Source organism: Bactrocera dorsalis, chromosome 3 (genome assembly GCF_023373825.1).
Source record: "Bactrocera dorsalis isolate Fly_Bdor chromosome 3, ASM2337382v1, whole genome shotgun sequence".
Classification (NCBI taxonomy): Eukaryota; Metazoa; Arthropoda; class Insecta; order Diptera; family Tephritidae; genus Bactrocera; species Bactrocera dorsalis.
This window is the reverse complement of record NC_064305.1, coordinates 56785388-56797955: the sequence shown is the minus strand read 5'-3', so window position 1 is coordinate 56797955 and position 12568 is coordinate 56785388.

Here is a 12568-nt window from a genome sequence, read left to right as displayed (position 1 = left end):
CTCAAACAATTTGTTACTTCCTTAAATACTCTCCAAAAGCTAACAAAGCTTAATAATTTGCTTTGAGTTTGTTACTACTAGGCATTTAAGCACTGGTTTGCAACACTTTGCTAATATGAGGTAAACCCCAATTTTTCAAAATCTAACAGCTTCGCGCCAAATGATTGACAAACGAAGTGTTTTTGCTATGGCACTGATGCTTTTTCAATTCTCAATTGACAAAAATATCAAAATGCGCCCACAAAATGTGAGAAAAGAGCGGCCAAAACCTTTCGTAGATTGTTGCGATATTTCTTTTCATATGCATTGATATTATCATACATGATAGGTTCGTTGTGATAGCTCTTAACCTATATCTATGAAGTATTAATGTGTAAGTATGTTTGCTATAGTTTTATTGGCACTTTTAAATTTTCTAAGCACCTGTTTTGCAATGCAACTTAACAAATAAAATATTCAAGTATAAATAGCAATAACACTCATAAAATGAACCCCTATGAAGTTAAGAGCCTAAAAGTCTTCGAAGTATTATTATGAGAATGACTAGGCAATATATTGGTTTGTCAAAAAAGTCTTGCGGTATTTTTATTGAATTTTTATACCCTGAACAGGGTATATTAAGTTTGTCACGATGTTTGTAACACCCAGAAGGAAGCATCGGAGACCCTATAAAGTATATATATAAATGATCAGTATGTTGAGCTGAGTCGATTTAGCCATGTCCGTCTGTCTGTCCGTCCGTCTGTCCGTCTGTCTGTCTGTATATATACGAACTAGTCCCTCAGTTTTTAAGATATCCTTTTTAAATTTTGCAAACGTCATTTTGTCTTCAAGAAGCTGCTCATTTGTCGGAACGGCCGATATCGGACCACTATAACATATAGCTGCCATATAAACTGAACGATCGGAATCAAGTTCTTGTATGGAAAACTTTCACATTTGACAAGATATATTCACGAAATTTGGTACAGATTATTTTCTAGAGCAGCAATTTAATCTCCGACGAAATTGTTCAGATCGGTTAACTATAGCATATAGCTGTCATACAAACTGAACAGATAGTTACTAACAGAAATGCACCTGTGAAGGGTATTTAGCTTCGGTGCAACCGAAGTTAACGTTTTTTCTTGTTTTTATTGAAATTAAAATGAATTTTTTGATGACTCATGTCCAGCTCTTGACCGATGCTACGGCTGCTACTATGCCGGTCTCTTTCGACCAATTCAGCGATTTTATCGCAATTTTCGACGACAGGCCTTCCGGAGCTTGGCGCATATTCACCACCTCTACACCAGAACGAAAACAGTGAAACTATCGTTGTGCAGTGGAAATGGATCGGGTCCATAAACAAGACAAATTTTATTGGCGGCTTGAGATGCATTTTTGCCTTTATCGTAGTAGTACTGTAAAATATGCCCTATGTTTTGCGACGCTATAACTCACGAACGACTTAAAAGAAACGACAATCAATCAAACACGTGTTAGCGCATGAAATGAGCTTTCCAAAAAGGTATAGCATGACCCGATGCGACGAACAAAACTAGAACTACGCGCTTTCAGCGCCAACTATCGAAAATACCACAAGACTGTTTTGACTACCCAATATAAAGCGTTATGTATATCAAAAAGAGGGGGTTGACGGAAGAAGTTGGAATCCTGGAGACTGTCTATCTGTCGGTTTTAGTCTTTCGATTGTAATTTTTTTATTGAATCATAAAGTACGAGTACATAGCATAAACTAATTTATAGAATAATACATCGAGCAAATAGCCTCCATGGCTTTCCATATACGCACTCGTTTATTGACTATTCTGCATAAATATAGCTGAATTTCAGTGCTGCAATGGTGTTAAATCTCACGAACTAAGGGCCAATTCTATGCACCAAAACAAGAGAGTATACGACGTGGAATAGTCTCATGCAGTAATTGCACATATTGTGCACATAAATATCATTAGATTGCATATCGCGATATCGAGCACCAGTAACTGTCACTGATTGACCAGCCTGTTTTAAAAAAATATGGTCCAATTATGTCTCTAGTCCAAAAGCCATACCAAAGAGTGACATGTTGTGGATCATTTATTTTTTAACAATCACATGTGGGTTCTCAGAACCCCAAAAGCGGGAGTTTTAGCGATTAACAAACCCGTCAATGTAAAAACGTGCTTCATCGCTTAGGATGATTTTGCGCGAAAAGTTGGCATATAGTACTTACATTTTTTGATGAAATTTTCAATACGAACTAATCAGATGTTGCCGTCGTACACGCCTCTACACCATATAGCAGGACGAGAATGATGAGTGATTTGTAGAATTTGATCTTTGTTCGTCGGCAGAGGACTTTACTTCTCAATTTCCTACTTAGTTCGAAGTAGTATTTTTTGATAAGAGTTATTCTGCGTTGGATTTCGAGGCTGACGTCATTGTTGATGTTAGTGCTTATTCCAAGCAGCTAACGACTTCCGGTCTTAGATCAAGCGTTCAAAACGTTCTAAACGTTAGTGCAATTAGTACAGATCTTCCCGAGCGGATTAGTGATTTCCAACACTTTGTGATATGCTTGATATTTTAGTGAAATTAAATTAATTAAATAAAGAATAATATGGGATATGGTTGAATATGAATGAAACATTGGCCTTAACTTTTTATCCTTATTATTTCGATTCCCGATCCTCTAGTCGACCTTTTTCTTATACACCCCATTTTTGGATTTAGCCTCATTAAATTACGTACATATGTATGTATATCTCATTTGAAGTAATTTGCTTGATTTTAGTATACTAGATATGTATTTTGAACATGACGCAAAATGTAGAACGTTTTGAATTACAATAACTTGAAATATTCGGTCAAAAAAAGGAATTAAATTGCAAAAATTTTCTCGATATTATTTTTTGCAACTTTCGGCGTTCATTAACTCAGCAACATTAAAAATATGACCGTTAAAGTCAAATATTTATCGATAGTATGGTCAATTCAATCGAGGTCATAGATCACTGTAAGACGTATTACGGGAAAGTCGTCCAAAATCATTTGATATCCTTGAAACTATTGATGTTGCGCGAGTTAGGGAATGTATTTCTTATAATATTAACAAACATTAAAACAACCTTTCGTTTCAGTAAACAGAATGCAAACAACCTTGAGTTAGAACAATTGAAATGCACTATCACTACAACAAGCAAGTATCAAAACAACATTGAGTTTAAATACCACAACAATCTTATCTTAAAACAAAGCAAATTTATCTAAGCAAACAATAGTATATACAAAACAAATAATATAATCTGTATGTAGACAAACTATCAACTAGTAATAAGTAAACATAGTAGTCAGTATAAATAGAGTTGAGAACCATGTAATAAGTTAGTCTTAAGAGTATAAATAAAGACTACACATTTCGGTGCAGCTCAAAATATATTCTTGTGACTAATTTTTAATGCAAAAATTAACTCGCGCAAACTATATAAAATTGCAAACTCGTCATGTGACCTATGTTGAGATAAAGGCGATTATAGACCCTGAACAGGGTATATTAAGCTTGTCACGAAGTTTGTAACACCCAGAAGAAATCGTTGGAGACCCTATAAAGTATATGTATAAAGGATCAGTATATTGAGCTGAGTCCATTTATCCATGTCCGTCTGTCCGTCCGTCTGTCCGTCTGTGTGTATATATCCGAACTAGTCCCTCAGTTTTTAAGATATCCTTTTGAAATTTTGCAAACGTCATTTTCTCTTCAAAAAGCTGCTCATTTGTCGGAACTGCTGACATCGGAAAACTATAACATATAGCTGCCATACACTCTGAACAATCGGAATCAAGTTAATGTATGGAAAACTTTTGCATTTGACGATATATCTTCACGAAATTTGGTATGAGTTATTGTTCATAGAAATAATGTAATATCGGAAGAAATTGTTCAGATCGGCTCACTATAGCATATAGCTGCCATACAAACCAAACGATCGGAATCAAGGTCTTTTCAATGGCCCTACGTCTGCATAACGCTTTCCTTTCATGGGGAAATGCATTTTTCCGAAAAAGAAAAAGTAGCACGGTGTCATGTTAGGTGAATACGGGGAGTGGTAATGGTCAAAGAACCACCCTTCGAATGTTGGATTCTGGGCAATTTTTGGTCGTCAGTAAATTTGTGCGGAACAAACCGTGCACACACCTTTCGTAAGCCCAAATGTTCGGTCAAAATGCGATAAATCGATGTTTTGGAGATGTTCAATTCCATTTCCATGAATTTCAATGATGATTTCGGCTGATTTTTGATGAATTCACGCACAGTTTCGATGGAATTTCCGGTGATCACGAATTTTGATTGGCCCACATGTTGATCATTATTTATGTCCTCTCGAAATCTTTGAAAACGTTGAAACCACTTGTACGCTGTGCTACGGGATAAGCAAACATTGCCATAATTAATTTTAAAACAAAATTTAATGTTGGCTCTTTGTTCGAAGCTCCTTTTCGCACCGATAATACAAACATACTGACACTTAAAACGCAATAACTTCACTTACAATCTATGAAATGTCATGAAATTCTCACTTTACAATCGATAAAGATAGCAGATTCTAACGCACCAGTCGACATATAGATGGCGCCACCGGGGGGCGAGTGGGATTCAAAAGTCCTGTTTACTTTGGAACGCACCTTGTATTATTTAGGAGAATCTGCCACAATAACAATCTTGATTTGAAAAACATCTGTACCTACTTTGCCTTAACTCTAACGACACACAATCAGTAATACATAGTAAAAGTAGGTCAATGTTTTTATTTAGACCAAAACAGTTCTAACCAACGTAATAAACAATATCTTTAACGTCTTAATCTTACACAAATTTAGAAAGCAATGACACCGCTTTTTCATTTGTTTTGCCTAAGTATGAATGGGCTTTTTAGCTTATCTTAACATCTAATCATTTATGTTTCTTATAGGCTAAGTATTTGGCATGTGTTACTAGGGTTGTCAACTATTTTTATTTTATTGCAACTAGTTCAGACAAAAAAAGGCTAAAAAGCAAATTGAATATAATTTAAACGCATAATTTTTGCAAGATTACAAAATTACTACTCTAAGGAAGGTCGCTGGGCTTGAAGAGTTTAAGTCGCCTTAGTGGTCCATCTACAGAAGTAAACGTGGCTACTTCTTCTTTACAAAGGTGTAGCAATATTGCACTATGTGCTGCTGCAATTTTTAATATTTCTGCTTTAACCAAGTTTATGATTAGATCACGCTCTATATCGGCAGATCTATAATAACTATAAAGGCGCTTTGATAATTTGTCTCAGTACTTTGTTTTGAAATTATTGGATGACTTTCTTATTACTTGCGTTAGTACATCCTCAGAGTTGTGCACCATAGCTCCATATTGATTTGCTTATAGATAAGTAACATATTTTCGATAGATAACACTGGTTTGTTACCAATTAACCAATTAATATTCTTGAGTCGCATGTCTAGCTCTTTCTTTTTGTTCTTTACTTGAACTTTCTACCGTAGCTTAGAGTCAAGTGTCATTCCCAAGTATTCAGCGGAGTTAAAGTACGGTAATCGTGCATCGTCTATGAAAATTGGAAAGTGCTGTATGTTTTTGTTTATGAGAACATAGAATATAAACTTAGCTTTATTATCTGCCATTTTTCTCCCATTGTAGGACTTTATTTACAGCTTCTTGAAGATTAGTACTTGACTTGTGTTCACTACTACCAACAGCAACACGATATCATCTGCAAAACTGACTGTTGTATAATTGCAACTTACTGGCTGGTCATGCGTGAATAGAATATAAAGAAGAGGTTCCAACACATTAACTTGTGAAACTCCTGCTTTTATTTCCCCTAAGAATAAAATACTCGTCTAACGCGGCAGTAGCGACCTGATGAATATGATTTTATGATATCATGATGCTGATAAAATCAGTTTCAATTTCGAAAGCATTCCTCTGTGACAAATTTTAATGAAAGTTTTTACAACGTCCAAAAACACAGTAAACAGATTTGTTTTCCCAAAAGTTTTTCTCAATAATGTGTGTAAAGAAAGGTTCTGCGAAAGATTCACGGTTCTTTGCGCTCTGGCGAATACCGGAGTCGATGGAAAGATGAGCTATAGGAGATAAACGGCGACATTGACATAGTTCAGCGAATCAAGAGACAGCGACTGCGCTGGATGAAAGAGAACATTCCAGCTTTGCAAGTTTCCAATTCAGTACCGGCCGGAGGTAGAAGAGGAAGATCTCCACTCTGTGGGAGAGAAATGAAGAAACTAGTGACTCGTCGTTGTTAACTCGGCTATAACCGCATAAGCGCCAGTTAAGAAGAATAAATTTTACTATACCTTTTGGAAGAAGCAGTTTTCGACCCTAGGCAGTAATCAAGTCGTAATCACTGTTTTTTTTTTGTTTTCAGATTTTTCGTTTGTTGCCTCACTAAGCTCACTGCTTGTGCAATTAGAGACTTCTTCGATTTCTTTACTTGAAACAGTGGGATAATCTATTGAGTTTCTTGTATTGTTTAGAGATCGAAAGCTTTGCGAAACTTTAACTTTTGAACGTCTTAATTTTCCGATTAAGATCTTTAGAAACTTTATTTAAAATAGATTTATCAGCTGGGCAACGAGTTTGATGTCACTTTCGTCGTAGTTTCGTTTTTGTTAAATTATTTGTCTTATAGCATTGGGATAGTAAGAGTTTACAGAATTTTAGTTCATTCCATTGTGCTATTCCAAGCTGCGTGTTGTATATGTACTTGTTGTAAAATGTAAAATTTCATATTCCAGTTAGTCTGTATTTAATATAGTGTCATATTTACTTTCTTCAAAATTCCATGATCTTTCCAAAGTATTCCCAACTGTATGCTTATGCTTAAGACCGCTATTTTGTCTTTCACGGTTTCACCATGGATGAAATAGATTGGAGAATGATCCCATTTAAGAGCATAACACTGATTGATCTAAAGATAGTTCCGGAATAATTTGCCGACAATGAAAAAGTCAGGTCTGGAATCTTTTGGTTAACTGATGGCCAATACTGATGATAAGCTCGACGATAATTTGAAACCGCAGTGCTTTATAGAGTTCCCTCCGAAGTAGCTTCAAACTTATCAGTTTCAAGTTTTTCTTCCTCAAATTGTTTAATCGTTTTTAATTAATATTCACGGATTATTGATGAGGTCCGTTCAGGACCTTGCACCCTCCATAGTTGGCTGGATGCGCTTCGTCACAGTTACACCATTTTGGCTGCTGTTTCTCTGGATTTGGCAAGGTAATCTCATCCCGGAGGATGGAGATGATAAGTGGCTGCGTACCATTGGTCCTCCTCCCGAGGGATAACACTACAAAAACGGTCAACTTCAGGAAAAGATTCAAGGTCACCCTTGGCAGTAAAGACGAATGGGATGACTCCAACTTCGAACTGATGCTGAGGAATAGCACGCTAAGGTGGTACACCGATGGCTCTAAAATGTCAGAGGGAATCGGCGCAGGGATTGTAGGCCCACGCACTAAGCTCTCCATACCCATGGGAGAGTTCCCTAGCATTTTTCAGGCAGAAGTTTTCGCAATAAGCCAGTGTATCGATATTAACCTCCATCGCAACTATCGTAATGAGCGAATAGCGATCCTCAGCGATAGTCAAGCGGCGCTAAAGGCGATCTCTTCCTATGAGATCAAATCGCGACTAGTGCAGGAGTCCGCGAAAGGCTGAATAGCCTTGCAGAACAGAACGAGGTACACCTAATCTGGGTGCCTGGTCACAAAGGAATAGCCGGCAATGAACTGGCCGACGAGCTCGCCCGCTCCGCAGCCTCCACCAGGATGGTGGGACCCGAACCCTTCATGGGGGTGGGCCCCCACGCCATGAAAGAGCTGCTCCGTAAGGAAGAGGTAGAGGGCAGGGAGCAGCATTGGCACCAAACTCGCGGTATGAGACATGCCAAGCTGCTAATGGGGGGTTACAACCTGAAAAGGTTCAAAACTGTGATAAACCTCCCAAGGAACAAGCTCAGGTTACTGGTCGCGTGGTACACCGGCCACTGCAAACTGAATAGGCACCTGCATAGCATGGGCCTATCCTCTAGTGCAAGTTGCCGGTTCTGCGATAGGGAGCCTGAAACCCCGGAGCACCTGCTGATCGACTGCACAGCAGTCTGGACACGCAGAACAAAGGCCCTTGGATTGATGTGTCCGGATAGGGATCACATTGCCTCACTAGCACCCGGCAAGCTGCTGGATTTTATTCATGCGCTGGGGCTGAGTGAGTCAATGTGAGCCAGGAGAGGGCACAATAGACCAAAGGTCGCAGTGCATTCCTCAACTTTCATTCTAATTCTAATTCTCTGGTTTTTAACATTCAGATTGTTTACCAAAGAGTTTCATGTGTGGCCAAATAACTGGCAATGTTTTCATTGTACTATTATCTTCAGCAGTTTTACCCGATCAATAGAAACAATTGGTTTTTGGTTTCGTAAATCTATGTTATGTTCTACTTGGGCACATATCGAGGGGAGATTTGGAAATCCATTGAAGTCGATTGACAGTACTCAGTGCATTTAATTTATCTCGGATCATATTTAATGTTGCTTCATCTGCCTTTCCGGAAGATCAGAAGAATACACCGCTTTTCGTTTCCTAGCTTGTATATTTTTTTGAATCCATTCACTTTTAGGCTAAGGTATAATACGTTATCTGTGTTAGGGATATGCATTTTAGAGTAATTACAATCATATTCAGCGCTAGAACACATTTTGGTTAGAAAATCTTCTTAATTGCACTAAAACATCTACCTTGGGAAGATATCTCACATATTAACTGACATATTCGATATAAAGTTTGGTAGAATATCGAAAATCGTTATATGTAATAAACTAGCTGACCCCGCAGCCGTTTTCCTGCGTGAAATTATGTGTTTTGAAATGAAAAGAAAGTTCAATTTATGATTATTTATTTTTCAATGTAACGGAGCATGATAAACAACATGTTTTGGAAGAATCAAGCATTCTGCCCCTTTGTATTCGATAGCAGTGTCACAATCAGTCGGGTTCCATTTAACAGTTTCGGCGAATGCAGATTGTGAAACATAATAACGACAAATCATTTGAGACGCAAATGATGCTGTGGCATACCAAGTCTTTCCAAATAATTTAGAAATTCCACTGGATAATTCACGGCGTCGTCTTCATTGTCAAGACGATCGATCGATTTGTATGAGCGCAAGTCTCCCGGAATTTGACTTTGAATCTTCCAGTTTAAGTCATCAACAACGGTATTTTTGGCAGCTAACATTTCGCGTGCACTTAAGGAATTATAGTTACGATAATTTGGCCAATGTCCGAACATTCGTGATGAGTTCATCTTTCGTGAATTGATAAGAGGCAGATGGAATTGATAGCAAACTACCGGAAGTATCAACTGGAATTGACCCATTTCTAATTATTAGCGAATACGATGTAAAATGTCTTCGACAATGCCATTTTTCGTATCCCATAATAGACGCGGATTTGAAGGCATTTGCATTCCAGTGATTATAATTTTCCTGCAATTGTAATTGCTGGCTTGCTTCTTAAAAAGTTGCACACACCGTATCATTCACAGTACGCAATGACTCAAATGAAGTTGAACCGCGTACATTTATCAATAGAAATCGAAGGTAGAAACTATCGTCGTTTTTCGGGTGGATTATGTAAATTCATCCTAAGGCATCAGTTGAGAAGACACCTGGATGTCCATCTACTGGTTGGCCTTGCTTTCTGCGTAATTATTTCCTCGACGATGCATTCCATGCATAATATCGAGGTATTTCCGAATGTCCTCGCAAACGGATCACTGACGATAGTTTATCAAAAACTCGTAAATGTTAATTTTGTTGTTAGCGGTGTGTCCCTGGCTGTACTGAATTTCCTGGGTTGAAATAAACTCCTTGGCCATTCTCCAAATTAACTGCAAGGCGCACATCAGTCGGAAAGCAGTCGGCAAAAGTAAATATCTTACAAAGTGCTTTGGACCAATAACCGCCATGTTGCTTCCTTTGGTAAAGTACTTACAAACATATTTTATCGATTACACCAAACTGCAATATTCAACATTGATATGAGTTTTGAATGTGAGTTAGACAATAATGGTGAATATAGTACGATCTATGTGTTGTCAACTTCGACATTCACTCTTCTAAATTGAATGCTGAATGTTCTACCGTTGTCGTCTGGTGAGCGACGCCGATAGAGTGGATATCAGGAATTTCCGCAGAAATGATTTCATCAATTTGATCAATTTGACCATCCAAAGAAGAATGTGTGCGTGCGGCAAACCTCTCTTTTGCAACTCAACAGAGTACATCTAGCATCTAACAACACCATATATACGTATATACGTATATCGTACGTTGCTTCAAAATAAAGTCCATCGAAACTCTTGCTTGAAAGTCTTGCTATGACATCGTAACGATCGCTTGCTGATTGACCGCGACGTATAATACCGCACGTATGTCATCGCATTCTGGGAGTACTCGATCACTTTGTTTGCAACACACATAACATTTTCACTGAATAATTTTCAAAAATTTTTGAAACAAACGACAGATTTGAACGATTCAAATAATTGAAAAACAAAACAAAAAAATTGTAAACAAAATTTTGTATGGAAAATATTAACTTTTTGGAATTGTCCAATTTTCCGACTTTTTCTCACAAAAGGCATACAGGTTTTTTTATTTTTAAACCTTCCCCTATCCACATGGAACATTCTCTGAAAATTTCACCAAAATTGGTTCAGTCGTTCCATAAGAGACCATATTTTAGAGCATTCCATTTCCTACAAAACCTAATTAAGAAGATATTTTTCAAGCCGTCGGAAGCGAGATATAATTTTTTCGATCTGATAATAAAAAAAAATTGAAAACTGTTAGGCGGAGAACTTTCTCGTTACAATTAAAGACTCATATTTGGAGAGGCTTTCTTAGAGGTGTCTAGCAACCTATTTTTGCGAGTACCAATTGAAAAAAAAAATTTTTTTTTTGAATCACCCTATTATGCGTATGAATCAAGGATTAAATTTGCTGCTTGTTATTGCTTATAAGTAATTTGAAAGAGATAATAATTACTTTCTACAAGGTCAATAAGAAAACATTATTCGCTGCGTTTGAGTAAGTTATGCCGAATGGACTTTGAGTTTATTACATAAGATTATACTGAATTAATATTATGATGGTCGTATGATAATATAATAAATTCAGCCGATAAATAACAGTAGGTTATCATAAAATAAGCGGCATTTATCTACTCAGTCTTATGACACACTAAAATCACTAGTAACTCAGTTCACAAGAGTTATAGAGTAAACAAATATAGTAAAGACAAGAAAATTTTAAACGCACACACTCCCAGCTGGGTAAAGCGTACGCTTTATTAGCTGCGACTCATCCTAATGCTACTTATTAACGTTTTATTTGCCTAATACTAATATTGCCGCCACCTTTTTATACTCTTCCAACATGTTGCTACAGAGTATAATAGTTTTGTTCAACTAACGGTTGTTTGTATCACCTAAAACTAATCAAGATATATATATATAAATGATCAGGATGACGAAACACGTTGAAATTCGCAGGTCTGTCTATCCATCCGCCCATCCGTCCGCCATACCGGAACTTGGTATACGTGTCCCTTGGCAAAAAAAAGGTGGCGACGAGTTCGAAGATGAGCTAAACGGTAATGTTTTCATAAAAATTATGTGGTTCTTCCCCAGCTTTGATTCTTGAAAGTTGCTAGATTATGAAATGTTCGGTTGCAACCGAACTTAGCTCTTCCTTGCTTGTTATCTTTATGGTGTTGTTGTTGCATCTAATGCGCGTTGTTAAACATATGTTTTCTGATAAGACTCACTCTTCTAACATTATCTGAATGACTCAGCATTTTAATACTCACTGCTTTCGTCCCCAAGCGAGTTTGCTCACAAGGTGTACAAATATTGCATTTTTCTTTGTTCATGTTATCAACCGAACTGATAACAATTACTTGCTAACATTCCCACGGCCTCTATGTAGTACATATGTTTTCAGAGATAAGGCATCAAGAATAATCATGAATGAATGAAAAATTAATGAACCACTTAAGTTATTATATGTTCCATTATTCAGTTAAAACTGAGAGTTTCACTTCCATTGCTTGGAATTCTAAACGTTCCTTGCATCATCATCTCGAAATAACTCCCTCCCAAAGAGCCAGACATATAAATTTCACAATATTCACCATCACGTCGCAGTGTTATAGGTTGGGCCGAAGTTCTGCGGGGAAGGCTGGTGAAGGTTCCGTTGTTGGGAGCTGTCTATCACATCCAGTTTCAAGCTTCATGACAACGTTGTTAAAGCAGATTAGCGGCTCCAATTAAGGTAGCAGAAGATGTACTTCCTCACAAAAGTGAACATATATTTGAGTAGTCTTGAGCTCATTAAGGATTTTCCACTTTAGCGGAGAACTAGTCTAGTACTAGAACTATAAAGTCACCGTTAGCAGAATGAGAGAAAATCGGAACCCAGATTTTTCTTGTGTTTTGTGGATGA